Source organism: Empidonax traillii, unplaced genomic scaffold, assembly GCF_003031625.1.
Source record: "Empidonax traillii isolate 1590-97213 ecotype Southwest subspecies unplaced genomic scaffold, ASM303162v1 scaffold342:size1861417, whole genome shotgun sequence".
Classification (NCBI taxonomy): Eukaryota; Metazoa; Chordata; class Aves; order Passeriformes; family Tyrannidae; genus Empidonax; species Empidonax traillii.
Genome location: NW_020955535.1, coordinates 1,190,851 through 1,207,558, shown reverse-complemented (window position 1 = coordinate 1,207,558; position 16,708 = coordinate 1,190,851). Strand labels below are relative to the sequence as shown.

The 16,708-nt window shown below is 43.3% G+C and overlaps 1 protein-coding gene across 6 annotated transcripts in view; it reads left to right on the top strand.

The window, feature by feature from the left end:
• Positions 1-16,708, top strand: part of SLC45A4 (solute carrier family 45 member 4) — a 79,713-nt gene that overhangs the window by 22,564 nt on the left and 40,441 nt on the right. The window contains exon 2 of one of the 6 annotated variants that reach the window (XM_027892242.1): positions 291-426. The exons of 3 other annotated variants lie outside the window; for them this stretch is intronic. The gene's annotated coding sequence lies outside the window, so the exon portion shown is untranslated. Of the gene's footprint in view, positions 1-6; positions 427-8,641; positions 8,665-16,708 lie in introns of those variants that run through there. 2 more of the 6 variants (XM_027892241.1, XM_027892245.1) reach the window with 2 other exon arrangements.

Below are 16,708 nucleotides of genomic sequence, written 5' to 3'. Positions count from 1 at the left end.
CCTTAATTTAGCACTTTTAGCAGGTGCAGAAACTGCTTGGCTTTGAAAAATCCTCTCCCTGTGGGGCAGTTTTCTGTTGGAGTGATTTGCCTCCAGGATTCTTTGTGTATAGAGGGGGAAAAAAGGAGGGGAGGAAGAATTTTAACCAAGGCTCTGACTTGGCACTGGGTGCTGTGAGTGAATCAACGTTGCTGGAGCTTGGCTAATGCAGGGAATTACAAATGGGAGAGGATGGGAAAGATACTGCGGGATGTTTAATGTTGGACGGAGGAGATGATTTTCTCCTTCAGGAAAGGAGAAGATGTTGCAAGAAGTGGATCTGCAGGGACAGGCAGCACTAGGTGCAGAGCACAGACAAATAACTGCAGCATGATGAGGATCCATGGGAAGGAACTGCACTGTTACAGGATGTATCCTTTCTGCTCTGTAAGAACTGCTCCGGCGTGAGCTGCGTCATGTTCCACCGCCCTGATCAGACAGTGCTGCTAAAATATTTAATGAAACACGGCTTGAGAGGGTGAATTCTTCTTGCTTCCCTCCAGAAGTCGGGCTTTTTTTGTAAATACCTGGCAGAGGTGGTTGCTGATGAGATTGCACTGACATGGCTTGCGTGTGCCTTCCTCCCTCCCACCACTATTGCGAAAGGCAAGGTCCCTCCTCTCTTGGTTTGTTTAGTGGTTGTACTGGATTGATGAAATGTCCAGCAGACCTAATTTTTCCCTTCCTAAGTAAGAGGGTTTGGACAAGAGATTAAGGCATTTTCTCGATGCTTTGGCTATAAATGCTTCCAGAAGTGCTTTTTACTATAAGTTTGAAAAGATGACACTACCTTAATCTCCTAAGACTGCATCCAGTAGTCTCTGAGGCATCCAAAACCACATCTGAGTTCCTGTGTCTGTCAGAGGTAGTGGCAGCTGCTGCCTTGGAAGCGAGAGCTTCATTCCTCTATTAATGAGATTAAATTGGATATTTAAGGGAGTTTTCATGACAAAATAACAATTTCCATGATGTAATGGATGGGATCAGTGGAACAACTTCTATTTTAGTTGGCTGTTTGTAATGTCAGGGGCTGGTTTACACGGGTTGGCTCGTGCCCCTCCAAGCAAGTAAGTGATAGCTGTTCTCGTGCTCAATTATGTATGACTGAGGCATCCTCAGTAAAAGGAAAATGTAATGGTTCTATGGATAAACCCTCCTAACTGTGGGTCAACCCCTGCAGGAACCTGCTGCTGCCTGGGAGTCTGTTGCTGAGAAAGGAAGGAGCAGTAGCTGCTGATTTTGCTTGGATGCTGTGGGGACTGCCTGCAATCAGGGGCAATCCCCCTCCCTCCAAACTGAAACGTGCCTTAAAAATGCAGTCAGTTTTCAATCCAGTTGTATTGTCCTGCCTTGTGCTGACAGGGGAGGTTGTCTTTTGCTGGAGGTGTCCTTCCTTAGGTGGCAAGAACACTGACTGACAGCTGGTGAACTTGCTGCCCCTTCTGTGTCACCTTACAACAAAACTCATGAAGTGCAACTTTGTTCATGTGCCTTCTCGGTGGGGCAGCACCAGTGGAATATTTTCGTGGCTTCCAGTGAAGCGTGGTGTAACTCTGACTGAAACAATGCACATGCTTGTATGTCTAAGTGCATGTGACCTTAAGTTTTCACACTGAGGCAAATGTTGGAGCCTGTTTGAGGAGCTTTCTGAAGTAACTGCCTTTATTCCTCCATGTGGAAATGCAGGCTCTGAGGAGCTTAGAGCAGGCTGAAGTTGGACCCGTCTTACAGGGCTGTGACCTCCGAGGTTAATTACCTTTACACTCACTCCAGTCCTGGATTCACTGACAGCGACAAAGTTAGGACTTGGTGATTTAATGTGGCTCTGCTTGTGTGCTGAGTGGGAATGTGTGAACTCTGCCTCTCTCCCTGTATAAATTTAAATGGATCATTTATAAAAGTAGTGAGAATATTAACACTGGATGGTACCTGCAGAGTAAGTCACCAGTGAAAACTGCACCTGATGTTTGAAAAACCTTCCTAAAGTCAAAATGTGTTGCCAACTGAGTGGCTTAGAAAAGATGCTGAGGCTTTGAGAGGCATCTTATTAATTCCTGGGTGGGAAGATGATGGCTGGAATTACCTACTAGCTGCTAGGTAATGCCTGTGGTTGTGAACACAGCTGCATGTTAACACTTCAGTACTTCCAGCAGACACTGATTTAAGCTATAAACAGTTCCTTTACACAGGAGCATTTGGTCTTGTCCAGCTTAGTCTGTAAAATCTGCCTGTGATGCACTGCTGTCATCCTTCCTTGAGCACCTCATGACACCTCCCAGCAGCAGTTCCTGGAGTGGGAAGACAGTTTCACTTGCAGTCTGTGGGCACCTCTACCTGAATGTTAGCCAAAACCAGTGCAATTCTTCACCCAGCCCATCACAGGCTGCAGCTGGCTGTTCCTTTTGAGCTCAGCCAGGGGTCTTTAAGTCCCTTGTCCCTCTGAACAGCACAAGCCTCCCTAAAATACTCGCGCCAAATGATCAAGCAGCGTGTGTTGAGCAACAGTGCACATGAGCTGGTGTCATGTTTGAGGTGAAAACAATCTTCACTTGCCCTTCAAACTGACTGCAGTGTGATGGGCTACTTTTAATAATGTCAAGGGCTGTTGGAGTTGAAATGGAGCTTTCCAGTTGATCTGCCAGGAGAGCCGCTGTGGAAGCAACAAGGCTGTCGTGACGGGGAAGGTTTAGCAGCTTGCAGAGTAACAAGTAACATGAAGAACTGTTTGTACTGCATTTTAGTTTTACAGAGGTCATTCCCATGACCTTTATATCTGTAATACTTGGAAGATCCCAGGCTGTGACCTATTCCAACTATAGGCATAAGATCCATCAAAACTGCAAAGGAACAGCCTTGTGTGCAGTTGTTTCCCTTAGAGATGGGTTAACTGGTTTGATACAGATTCTGTTGGAGCTCCTGGTCCTTCAGCTTAGTGTCAGCCTTACTGAACACTTCCACTCAACAGTAATCCATTAATTTGAGGATTACAGAGTGTAGTGGTCACTGCTTACTTTAATATAACAGCACAAAACTGGTATGAGTGGTTGAAACCACCCTGCTAAGCAGAGCATTACACCTGCCTGGTAACTGCTGTACTGAGTCCAATAAATTTCTAGTGGAGTTGTGTGTTTAGGTCTCCATGCAAAAGCAGAAAACAAATGATTCTGGCATGTCCAGTTGTCAGAGTTCAAGCAGAATGCTGTCAGGATGAGTGAGACCACGTGTGTAGCTTGACAGATAGCTCATGTTTCAGCCTGAGAGTCACCTTCCAGACAGGAAAGATTGTGGAGAGCCCAGAAACCAAGCCTGGAAGCAGACACTGTTCAGCTGTGGAGTGCTGTGAACTAAAGACTTAGCATGTTTTTGGTAAGCTGCTGCTGGTCAGGTGACTCTTACAGTCAGCAGCTTATCAGTCACCCACATACCTTGTTTGGGTCACAGCCCTGCTTGGAGTAACCACCCAAAACTTCCACTGGTAGCAGATATCATGTCCTGCATCTGGGACTGTGAGGGCTCCTGAATCCAAGCACTGGATAATTACTGCTATTCTGAATAAACTGATTACTCTGAAGTGTGGTACGAAGCATAACACTCCTCCAAGTGGAACAAGATACTCTGCATGAAAAAGAACTGAGTCTGTACTATTAAATCTAGAGCTCAGAGTTGCCCGAGACTGGATCTGCCTCAAGTTAAAAGCTGAACTTTGGGCATCTCAGCGATGGGTTCAGAGCTCTGCAGTGTCTGAGCCATGGAGTAGTTTGCGCTGTGAACTGGCACACGGGAGCTATTAACTAAAGCCCCTTGTTGCTGGTACTTCCAACAAGCGCTGTGCAGTCATTTAGACTGCCACTGGCATACGGCTTTATAACAACTTGGGACAAGCAGCCAGGTTTCCTCATCAAACTTGCGCTTGGCAAGTGACTCTGGCAAGCACCAGGACACAGGGCTTTTGTTGGGTAATGATTGGGTTTGGCTTAGGAGCTGCTCCTGACCTTGGTTTTCCCTCAGTGGCACGTAGTCTGCTCCAACATGAATCTCAGTGTACAGGTGATGGGAAGCTGGTCTGCCCAGTTTGGGCAACTAATGAAACTTAAAACCCAGTTAAATCTGGGGAAGACTTGACTTCCAGGACTCCTATCTGTGAAGGATACAGACTATTAAACTGGTCCCTTTAGCTTTAGGAGATCTGGCTGACCCAACCCTTTAGGCTTGACTCAGCCTCCTTTGCAGGGTTATATGAAGACTGACTAATCTGGTGGCCTGAGGTGCTCTGGGAGTGGACTGACACATACTTTCCTTGCACGACTGAAGTTGTGAGTCAATCTCATGTAGCAAGGCATAAAAGGGTAGGAGATAAAGCTTAGCCCTAAGGAATTGACTGAAGATGCTTTTAAGAAAATCTTGGTGTGTAAATGGCAGCAGGAAAGCGTTACCCCAAACTGTTTTGCCGAACTCTGTCTGAGGTGGATTTTTATCAGTGTTCTGGGGGGAGCAAGGCTGGTGCTCTCAGCAGAGTGGAGAGAGGACCTAGTTTCCTCATCTTGTTTTAAATGAGAGCTCTAATGTTTTTGTAACTGAAATTGAAACCAGTGTTATGCTGACCCTGCATATTTTCTATCCTCTGCTGGCTGGCCTGGACTACTTCTGCATGCAGTATAGTTCATTTATTTTGGAGACTTGAAAACAAGCCATTATCACCCTTTGGTGCCAGATAAATAAATGATCTAACTGGGGGCCGAGCCCAAAGTGCTCTTTTACAAAAGCACAACTGCATGTCACACTTATCTTCTGCATTCTGTCCTTGAATATATGATCAGTCTTTCTGGACCACATCCAGAAAGCAGTGGCTTAACCCAGCAAGCGATGACTGCAGAGCAGTCAGATTTCTGTGCCACTTAATTTCCTATCATCACTTATGCTCAGCAAACAATCTTCCAGAATACACTTAATCTGTTTAACCTACAACTTGCTTATCAATCATATGGGAGTACAAATAGCAGGAACAGGAATCGGCTATTAAACAGTCTTGATGCTGGTTCTTTGGTTCTTTGCTTCCACGTAATGAGAGTTTCAGGGACTTGTTGGTTGTTGTGTTTTTTGTTTTTTGTTTTTTTCTGGGGGGGGGGGGGAAGGCACATATGCAGGGTACAAAATACTCCTCCCATATTATGAGGGGAATATCTGAGCAAGTACACTGGCCTGAGCAGTCTGGCTCTGGCTACTCCCAGAGGAGTGATTTGACAGTCTGAACTATTGCTCCCTGGAGTAGTGTGGCTGGCCAGCTAACTCCCAAGAGTTCAAAAAATAACCCAAAACAAATGCACAAACTTGCTTTGACACCAGCCCATCTAGTGCACATGTCCCATTCGCTGTCTGAAATGTATCTGGGGGAATCAGCCTGTGCTGTGGGCTTGTTCTTTTTCTTGGCTCTTGTTCTGCTTCTAACTTTGGTGTAGGGAGGGAACAGGCTTGCATTTCTCAGCACTGGAGGTATCCTGATCGTTTCCAACCATGTAGCCCTTCCACCTGCCTAAAAATCAAACCATTTCCTTCAGTGGGCTTAAAAAGAGTGAATGGGCAGTTACTTATCTGTCCCCTTCGTGTTCCTACATTTATTTCTGGCGTTTTGCTGCTTTTGCTTTCAAATCACCTTCCCAATTTGTCACCTTCCCGTTTTGTCTGTTCAAAACTTTTCACGTGCAGCTGCACAGGAGTAGATCTCTCAGTCAACAGGAGAAATGGAACTGAATCAGACAAGGTGTGTCCTCTTCCAGATGGTTGCTCTGCAATCGTTTGTGTGACAGTTCAGGGTGCCATTTGAAAATAAGCCTTTTGACCCCATAGTACTAGTAGGTTCTAATCTTCTTTGTATGCAGATGATCTGGACACTACCACGGCCTTTCAGCTGTGTAGCAGCCCCCAGTTAAGCTGTATATGAAAGGGTTTGAGTTCCCATACAGTGAATTTTGTCTTAACATCTTCCACAGATGGCCATTCGTCTAGTGGGCTTTGTTATCTCTTACTGATGAGGAACAGTAGGATATACTCGTGGGCAAGTAATAGTCTTTGATGTGATGGCTTAAGATAAAGCCTCACTGCTTTGTCTCAGGGTATTCTTAGCCTGTTCATGGCTAGATCTCAGTAATATCACTTTGTCTGTGTAAAACCTAATGAGTCTCAGGGGTGTTCAGCATAAACTTGACTGTGTACTCCTTGAACAGATTTCTTTGCGTCATCCCACCTCTGTACAAATCACTTCATGGAAAGATGTGCTTACACAAAAAACCTCCAGTGCTCTGTAAACTACTAAACATGTACTTCCATCAGCCCACAAACTTCCAGCTCTTTCCAGCAGCCCAACCTGCACAGCATTTCCCTCAGCTGCACATAGTAGCTTTCTCTTCCTCATTAACCATGCTCCTAAATTAACACTGTCCAAGAGGTCAGTTCCAGTGCCGTGTTAAGGCTGGTTACTGAATAACTGGTTGTAATTAATGTGTGAATTTATCGCTGGTACAATAATGACTACATTGTTCCAGCACTTCAGCCTCTTCCAGGAGCTTCTGGTCAACAGACTCCTGTCTCGGGGGCTCTGTGAGGAGCTTGGGTGTTGCTGAGTATCTCACTTGCAGGATCCTTCAGCAAACCTGACAAGCTGTCTTGATTGTGGATCCCAACCTCCGTCTGCCTGTTTGGAATTCAGTGGTTGATGTGTCCCTGAAAGTCTTTGATTTCTGAAGTTTAGGGGCTTTCCTGGTTACAGCCACTTGATGGGAAGTGGTCAAACATCCCTACAGGAGAAAGCTTTAATTCCCCACATAGAATTACTGTGTTGACTGGATATATATATATACACACACCATAGCTTAAAAAAGACAATTTTTTTAAAGTAGCAAATAATATTTCAGCTTTACATGCAGAAATAGCTGCTGTCCAAGCCATTTGGAAACCTCACCATAGGAAACAGGATAAGAAAGCTGCTGCAATTCTGTGCTTCAGGCATTCTCAGTTTGCTTTGTGTGTGGAAAAAAAAGTCTCCTCTAGGGGTGTTGATAATGATTCCCTAAACTTCAATACTAAAAGTATATTATCTAATAAGGGCAGAGTCAAATGCAATTGTGTTTAAATACTTCAGCTCTGTATTTGTAACATCTCCATGCAATTTACTGTCAGTCTTGCATCTAAATTGGTGTGGTCAGGGTGAAAGTACTGTGCAAATGAAAGCAACACTTTGTTTGTCTCCAGTAGCAGCATTCAGTTCATTAATATTGCATCTACCTGTAACTGGGAAAATGAGTTGGAAGCCTGCCTGTAGCAAATATTAAATAAAAATGGGTTCCTTTTTCATAAATGACCGTCCAGCATAATTTTTAATTCTTACCTGGTGCAGTTATACCAGTGCCATTATAATGCTTCATTTTCTTGCTGGCTGTTGATGTAGGGATTAAATAACTTCCTTTCTCATTGTCTGGGTAATAGTCATATCTTTTCAAAGAATGAGAATAACAAGAACACTGGCCAGTTCTTGGCTTTCACCAGAGAAATTTTTAAAATGTTGGACTAGACTGAGAGCAAAGCAGGAAGCCAAGGCTGGAAAGTTCTCTGCTCCGTCCTATCTGATAAAGCAAGAGCCCAGAACTTTCCTTCATTAATTTGTTCACCTCACAGGGCAAACTGGAGCTCTAAGTTGTTTGATGTAAGCAGCTAAGCTACACAAATCTGACTTGTTGCATCTGAAAGGGCCTGGGTTTGTAGTAATGCTGTGACCCTTCCAGCCTTGCAGGAAGGAATGAAAATCCAGCAGGCCTACGTGGGTGATGAGTACATCTCACATTGCTTCTATCTGGGCCTGTAATATAATGTTAGATCTGCGCTCCCCAGGCTGCTGAGAAGGAGTTTAGCCACAGAATTAAACTGTAGATCGTGCAGGCAAAGCCTGAAGGTCTGGGCAGCTCTTTTGATCTGTCAGGTGCAGTGTCACACATGGCTTATGTGGGCAGGATGTGTCCAAAGTGACAGACGAGTGTCACTGTTGGCAGTCTCGTGGGATTCGAAGCGTGGCTCCGGTGTAGAGCTGCCAGTGCTTCTGAAATCAGCGTCATCTCAGCAAATGGCAGTCAGGCCTGCTCCTCCTGGTAGGAAGTGTTTAATAAAAAGCATGTGAGAAGGCATATAACACGCGTGCAGTTTATTTTCTGTTCAGCAGAGAAATGTGGGGCCAGGCCAACTCAAGGTGCTACCCAGATGGCTGACTTCCCCCCTGTGTGTCCTAAAGTAAACTGGAGTCTGTTTTGATTGCATTATTTTTCAGAAGGAGTTTACATTTTGTACCTGGGAGACCTCTCCATGCTAATTCCAGTTCCGTGTTTTGAAGGCTGGTAACACTTCATTTGCACAGTTTTGCCAATGAAGGTTGAAGCCTGGATGATGCTTATTGGTACAGAACAAGTCTTCTTCCATCAGGCAAAATACAGGATAAAGTTGCACATTTTAGATTAATCCTCTTTCTCCAGACTTCACATGTGAGTGAGCAAGGGCACACCAAGTCCTTAGGGGAAAGATGGAAAAACTTTCCTGGCCAAGACTTGTTTGAGTTATCTCTAGTCCATGTGAACTGCAGTGTGTGTAAGGGGGAATAATTTCACAGGCACCACATGAATTCTTCTCCTGCAGGATTTGGTCAGAGCGCAGTGCAAAAAAGGCCAAAGTTGTGGGTTTGATCCCCATAGGGGCCACTTACAGTTTGAACTCAATGATCCTTGCTGGTCCCTCCCAACTCAGAATATTCTGTGATTTAGTTTTTCCTGCTAAACTAGGAATTTGTTATCCCCTAACTGTCTACCCCAATTAACTTCAACTCACTGCAGCTTGATTTCAAACCAGAATGCAAGATAAGCACAGTGATGTCACATCACAGCTGTTTTAATGTGGAACTAAAACTTAAATTTAAGTGTCTTTTGGCTTAAAAGGAAAGGTTTAAAACAAAATAAAAGTGACCTTTCGAATTATGACTGGTTTACTATATGATCATCTGCAATTCTCCAGAGAATTTTATGGGTCGAAAGTCTGCCCATGTGTTTTGCAGAAATATAGAGGTAATGCATTAAACTTTGAAACTTGTTGCTGGAAGAATAAAAACTTAAAGCTCTTACAGGATGATTAATGCATTTCCCTTAAATGAGATAAGAGGGACGCGTTGTCCCTGTTTCATCTATTAAATTTTGACTGCTATACAAAGCAACATTAAAATATTTCAAGTCTATTTAGGCTCTTAACCTAAAACATTTAAGGATTTGTTATGCTTAACTGCTGATTGCTTTAATGAAATCTTATTCCTCCCAAAAATCTGGCAGGTGATTGCTCAAATGGTAAACACATTAGTTTATTGCATAAGCTGGTCTTGTAATTGAAAAAGTAAAATGACTAAGCACAATGTTCTCAGTAAAGATGCCAAAATAAAATACAGCCCAGAAGGGCAAGCCATGCTTTTCATTAAAATAAGCTTCAATAACCATGAAATTTATCACCCTTAGGGCTTCCTCACTCTGACAAGTGATTAAAGTGTAAAATGTCAAATTCCTCTATGTTCTGACCAGCAACTTGCATCAGCTTTAAGATCTTTTTTTAGTCATATACTAGATCTACTTTCTTGTTCACAAGCTACAAGAAATTGAGTTTTCTTTCTCCGCTTCCTGTCTTACTGCTGAAGGCTCACACCTACATAGGCAGCACTTGCAAATGTCTGTGCCTTTGTGGGTCCTGGTAGGTGGGAAACCGTGTGTGTGCTCTCAAGTGAAGATGCAAGAATGATAGGGAACAACCTCAGCTGGTAGAGCCATGGGAAGTTGATCCATGAGTGTGGCAAGGAAGGAGTGAACCTGCTTGTTGTCCCCCTTGTGATGGATAACAATTCTGTTACTGGTGTGGAAAATATGCTCTAATTCTGGTTACAACCTGGGCCAATCATTACCTCTCTGAAGGAGAGATCACGTTGTCCTTTCAACAGCTTTCACACTTGAAACCCTCTGTCAAGCCTTTGTTTAGGTAAGTAGAATAATCTCATGCCTTTCAGACTTCATAGCCATGTCTTCTGGCTCCCGTCCTTTTGATTATTTCCTCTCCCAGTTTTTTCTGGTTGGCTCAATTTGACGTATGGCATGCTCTGCTCACTGAAGTGTTCAGCTTGAGTGTTGCTGAGATTTGATGAGGAATTATTTGCCATGTGAGGTGCTCCTCTCCTCTAAGAGAACAGCAGGACAAAAGTAAGAGTATCTATCTCCTTTCAATAGGTTACTCACTTGGGTTCTGCTTCTCTGCTGTAATCCACAGGTCTTCCTGAAAAATGTGTAACCCCTTCTCTAGCTGACCTGCTTTCAGGAGCAGTGTTTCCATAAATGTTTGCTGGTTTTTGGTTTTATTTCACACTGTCCTTTGCAGTCCTCACAGATCTGTTCACTAAAGCTGTTCTCGGTGCATGAGCTGATAATACTTCTGGACCAACACCAGAAAGTTCCTGAAACCCTACTTGGAAATGCTGTTTTGGAGTCAGCTGCTCTTCACAGCAAAAGTTGTGGAAGCTGTTGCAATGTCCTCCAAGTCCACCTGGGCACCCTACCCACATTGGTTTCATCTAAGGTTGACAGAGCCTGAAAATAGAGATGCATGGCACATACTACAGCTTTTTAGTAAAACCTGTGAAATCCTACATGACTCCTAATTTCTTAAAACCTGCAAGTGTTTCAGAGTAGGGTTTGTTTTTTTTTTTTTCTGGAAGACTTCTTGAGTGACCAAATCAGGCAATTCTAGGTATCCAGAATCAATTCTAAAAATCTCCAACTGGAACCAGAGGCCTACAAAAAGCCATCCAATATGCCAAAGTGCTTTCAAAGGGTTTTAGAAATTCTAGGGAAAATTAATGTCACCACAGCGTGACCAGGATTATTCCCAGTTCCTCAAAGCCTTGATATTTTTGGTATTCCTGCTCTTAACACCCCTATACTTTAAGCAGGTGTAGCAGCTCAAATACTTAGGACTAATTTGCACATCATTATGTCAAAGTAGTGACTTTTTGTCTGCTTTTCAAGGACTTGGCCAAGTACATGGTGAAGCTGAATGACAAGTCTGCTCCTTTCCATGAACTGCTGCCTATAAACACCTTGCAGACATTGAGGGAACCAGCCCAAAGCAGCAAAAAAAGTCAAGGGTGAATGTTCTGTCCCTTATCAACTCCATGTGTGATAAATTGATTTAGCTGGTTCTGATGTTAGACAAAGGAATCTGTAAGTGTTAACTGTCTTCATGGGAACTGGGTTGGAAGCCAAGCCACTATCTTGTACCAGAATAAACTGGTAAGAGAATGCATTCAGTTAAAAGTAGAGCAGTTCTTTAAAGAAATAGTCTGAAGACCAAAAACTCTTTGAGAAGTTGAGATTAGGCAATGTTATGTGCAGTATTCATTCAACCTGACTACTTTAATTTTGCAACTTTCACTCATCCCTTTCTTGTAGAAATGACAACTGTCCTGCTATGTTCTCCCACAGGTGCAAGCCTGTGATTTCCTCTGCAGCACAGAAAGAAAACACCCCTTTGAAATTCAGCTAGTCAAAATCACCAAACACTCTCAGCCAGGTGTTTGTGTGTTCACATCATATGTGGTCTGAGCTCTGCCATTAGTGATGCTCCTTGCTTGGGATGCTGCTGTGAGCAGTGGCCATCTCCTGGAAGATGAACATCAAATCAGTTCTGAAAATGGAGCAATTTAATATATTATTGCAAATAGAGGCTTGCAGTAATAAGTTGTAAGTTGATTAGGAGTGACAGGTCAGGGAGCTGGAAGTGTAGCATCTGGAGTGTTGTAAGGTCAGGCTCAGTTTTCCAGAGCAGCAGTGAGAATTAATCCAGACTGAATGTGAGGGGGAGCAGGAGGAGGAAAAGTCAGTGACGCAACCACAAACTTTAAGCAGTTTAATAAAGGTGTGTGCATGACAGAAGATGAATGAGAGCTCTTTAACTCTCTTCACGAAGCCCACAGTAGGTGTTATTACTCAAGTGTAGAGAATGCTGCTGTCACTGTTGAAATGCATAAGCAGGTATGTTCAGTGCATTGAAGGCAGCAGTCATGGATCAGCTCTCAATTTGGTCAGCTCTTCTTCTTCTCTGATGTTCTGGAACAGCTCTATAGCCCTCAGGTGGAAGGTCCTTTAATGTCAAGTGCTTGTTAGACTGATCTTAAGACTTCTCTGAGCAAGACAATTCTCTTCCTGTTTACCCTTCAAATCAACCCCCGCCAAATTTCGCTCACCAAGCTGTAGTTGATGTGCCTTTTAAAGAGGTGATACTCAGAGTCTTCATCTGTATTCACCTGACCAGTTCTGGGATCCCGGATTTAAGTGGTAGCTGTAATTTGCACCTACTCACATAGTCTGTGGAGTCCCTTTTGTAATCCTTCCTCTGAAGATGGCTCCCACCGACTGTATGTGTATTTTGGTGTTTCCTTAAACAACAGAGGAACAAACCCGAACTTATCTTGTCAGATGTTCAGATTGCTGCTTCTTTCTCTGGCTTTCCCACTTGGCTTGAGATTTCAGGATCTACCCAGGGTAATAGAAGGAGCAACAAAGATTGCTTGTTCTCAGAGAGAATCCCATGCCTTTCTGAGGATATTAGGTGTCTCACAGGATAACCTGCCAGCTCGGCTGTTACATTTCAGTATTTAATTCTGGCATTTCCCTCGTTTTGCTCTTTTCATGTGCTGCCTGCAAGTATTAAAGCAGCTCTACCTGCTTAGAGAAATAGCAGTGATAGTATCTGACCACAAATTCATTCTGCCTTTGAGAATGATCTGGAAAGGCACTCTAGCTGGTATGCAATTAGCCTTGCATAAAGAAACAACCACTAGATTAGCTTTGTTTTCTAAATAATCAATCATGTTTGTATAGGCTGAACCTTTCACTGCCCTCTTCTTTATGCCAGCAGCCCTGCTATCACTTTGAATCTTACAGGTAAATTAACATTGGCTAGGACTTGTTGACTTTAAATATCATTTTTATGCAAAGAAACTCTCCCCTTCCTAGAAGAAGCCTGCCTGGTTCTGTAGAAACTATTGCAACAATATTTTGTTCTTACGAATAGTCAGGAAAAGCTGCTTTAGTATGTATAAGATTAATTCACTGAGGATGTTTTTAGGTAATTCAAAGCTGCATTATGTGATAGTAAGCTCGAACAGAAAATGCTTGTGAGAGGCTGGATGCTTTTCAAAGAGCATTTGCTTGTTGTTTGGTTTCTGGGGTTGATTTTTTTTTTTTTTTTTTTTGGGAGAGAGGTTAATCGTTTATAAGGGCAACAAATATTCAAAGTAGGTAAATGTATATTAACATTTCCATTGTCTTCACAGCCTGCTTGTGGTAGCCCCAGCTGGCTTGTAACATAGTTATAGTGCAGCTGAGGAAACCATCGATTCCTCCGAACCACTCTGCCCCTGAAAAATTGTCCCTGTGGGGATTTAAAGGAGTGCAAGTTCTATGCTCTAGATGATGTGATGATGCTCACAGTTGCATGGATGAGATCTGCCCCCATCTCACCATGCAGCTTTGTCCCTGAAGGATTCCTTGGGTGATAACGCAGAGTTTCCCTTGGAGGATGGCAGCTGTATATTGTGCAGGAAGAGCTGATGGACTGACAGAGCACGATTGAATTGTCTGAAAGGGACAGGACCAAACCTAGATGAGATGTGTTTACTTTCATTTTCACCTGCTGAAGGTGACTGTCAGCTGCAAGAACTGTAGTGATTGCAACAGCAGGATATAAATATTTCTTTGGTGCAGAAGTGCTACAGGTCTCATCCCACAGAGGTCTAGATGCCTGCTGTTAAAAGTGGCATGGATGCTGGAGCTTGTGCATCCTGTAAGAGAACAGCTGACAGCCATTCCCAAATTAGGTAAAAATCCCAAATTGTGACAAGCCTTTGCCAAGAGTTTTGTAGTTCTACAAAGTCACAAATGGGAGAGGTCTGTGTCCTCTAAATATTTTCCTGCTAGCTGGTCTTCATGTATCAAGTCCAACTGCCAAGCATTTGTAGCCTCTTATTATTTTAGCGTACGTGTCAGTAAACATCTTACCCTGCCAGTTGTAACAGGGTTACAGCTTGGCAAAACACATTGCTAAAATAGCATTTGTTCATAATCCAAAATCAAAATATGCCCTCATCAAGCTGCTCTTAAATGTGGCCACCAGCTTTCTACAGGGCTGCTGATAAACCACCTAAGTTTAAAGCACGTTATCTGCAATAAAACTGCCAAAAATGGATGGTTTGTAAATTGGCCCGAGTGTTGTCTGATCATTACCTGTATTTTTGTCCCCTCTAAAGTGTAACCTACTTTACTTGAAGTGCTTTAGTGGAAGTGTCTAAATGCTGTGGATATGGTCTGAAATCAGTGTGGTGATGCAACCCCTCTAAGCGCTGACTTATCCATATTATTGACCAAACAGTATTTCTCTGATTTTTTTTTTCTTAAGGTTTGTTTGTTATTGGGTTTAAGAAGGGATTCTTAATTTTGTTTATCTTACACCATCCTTAAAATACACGGGCTGTGCATCGCTGCTAGGTCAGTTCAAATGTTTATTTAAATAATTGAGGACCTAAATCAAATAGCTCCGCTTCATGGCAGCGTACATAAACACGTCTGTCACGCTGGTATTTGGGACAGCCTAAAAAACTGGAGCAGGGATCTGCTCGAGTGCTCTAAGCAATGCTTTTTATGGAGTGTGCTTTCTCAACGCGTGTTTGTAATTATTTGTACTTCTAAAGGGAGGTGTTTACCGAAGGTGCTGCACCCTGAAACTGCAGTTTCCTCTCTCAGCACCGCCTCGTGCTCTGCAGGTGTTGTGGGGCAGGGGGTGAGAGGCAGCTCATCCACCACACCCTTTGACACGTGGTTTTAGGAGGAGGCGAGATTCCTTTGATGCCAGGGAGGAAGTAAGTAAGAAATGAATTTTCATCTCGAAACAATTTTTATTCCTTTCTTTCAGTACCACAGCAGCCAGCTCCATGTAATACTTCACCAGGGGATGTCGGAATATTTTCCTTGGCCCGGACGGAGGGAAGCTCGGCGAGGCTTGGGTGGGGAAGGGAAGGGATCTCTCTCCTTTGTGCTGACAAGGACAATTTCCAGCAATCAGGACGGGCCTGTGTGGGCTCAAACTGCAGGTTAGGCTGTAAACGGTGGCTTTTTACCGAGCCATCACAGTGATGAGGGACCCGTTTGATCTGCGAGTCCGCTCAAAGGAGGCAAAATGAGAACACTTAGTGCAAGATGATATAACGGGTTATATATAGTTGTTTACAAGCCCTTCGGAGAATCTGAAATGTGAGAAACCCTCTTCTGCCTTGTTTTGATTTTTCTCTGAGGGAGTAATTACTTCCTCAGACTTGGTAAAATCTGGTCAAAACCTGGCCTTCTCCATCTCTGTTGGAGGGTGAACAAAATTTTAGGGATGTTTTCAAAACCTTCCTCTGACAGAGTTTTCTGAGATTGAGTGATGGTAATGCGTTTAGGGACTGGTAATTGGAGATAATTCCAACGAATTAGACTTTACAGACGTTAATGATATGCTAGAGGAAGTCAGCTTATGAAGATCTGTGCTCTGCTCTTTTTTTGTCTTGATCTATTGAATAGCTTCTGTAATTGTCTAATACATATTCTGGCAGTATTTGGGTTTCTTAAGCATTTGCAGCCTGAAGAAACCAGCCTGTGAATTTTTAGAGCAGAGAATATAATTAGTTTAAATGCCAGTACGTGAAAATAATGTGTTTTTCATCATAGGTACAGTAACATCTGCAAGGAATGTCTAACTTTGCAGGTACAGATGAAGTAATCAGCTTGACTATGGATGAATATTCATGCAAAACACTGCTCTCAACCTATTACAGGAAGCATTGCTCGTTCTGGAGAGTAATTTGCAAAGCTTGCTCTGGAGTACTTAATTTCCCATGTGGCAGTCAGGAGGGGACAGCCCTGCCAAAGGAACTCGCAGGCAAAAAAAACGCTGCTGCCAACAATTTCCTGATTGATAGGATTATTCTTGCAGCACCAGCCCCACTGGGGTTGGATATTGCCCTTCCTCCTGCAGGAAGGTGGGATTGTTGCAGTTAATCTACTTGGTAATGTGTTAAGATGTTCTCTGATTGATAGCCTTAGTTTTCTTTTCCCCTGTTCTACCTCATAGAGACAGAAGGAATGAGTCCTTTTGATTCTGATGGAAGATGATGCTCTTGTTCAACATGGTATAAAACCTTTAGGATCCTTTAGTAGGGCATTGCAAGCTGGGCCTTACTTAGCTTGGGCCAGACTAAAGTTTGTGTCCATCTGACCAAACCACTGGGTTTTCTTGGTGAAAGTCATTATTCAATGTCAGCCCTTAACAGCATATTTGCACACTGGGCTGAATAATCTTTGTCCCATGAGGTTTTTAGTTCTTTGTGCTTTTGTGATGACTCAGTTGTTATTCTTTTGGTTTTCCAAGTACTTGGCTGTTCGTGCTTGCTTTACTAGATTTTGAGGGTAGAACCTGCTAATTGGAGATCCAGCTGTCACAAATGAGATATGCCTGTGCTGTAAAACTGCTTCTTAGTGCCTGTTTTTTCCCCCAGCATCACTGCTCCCAGCTGTTG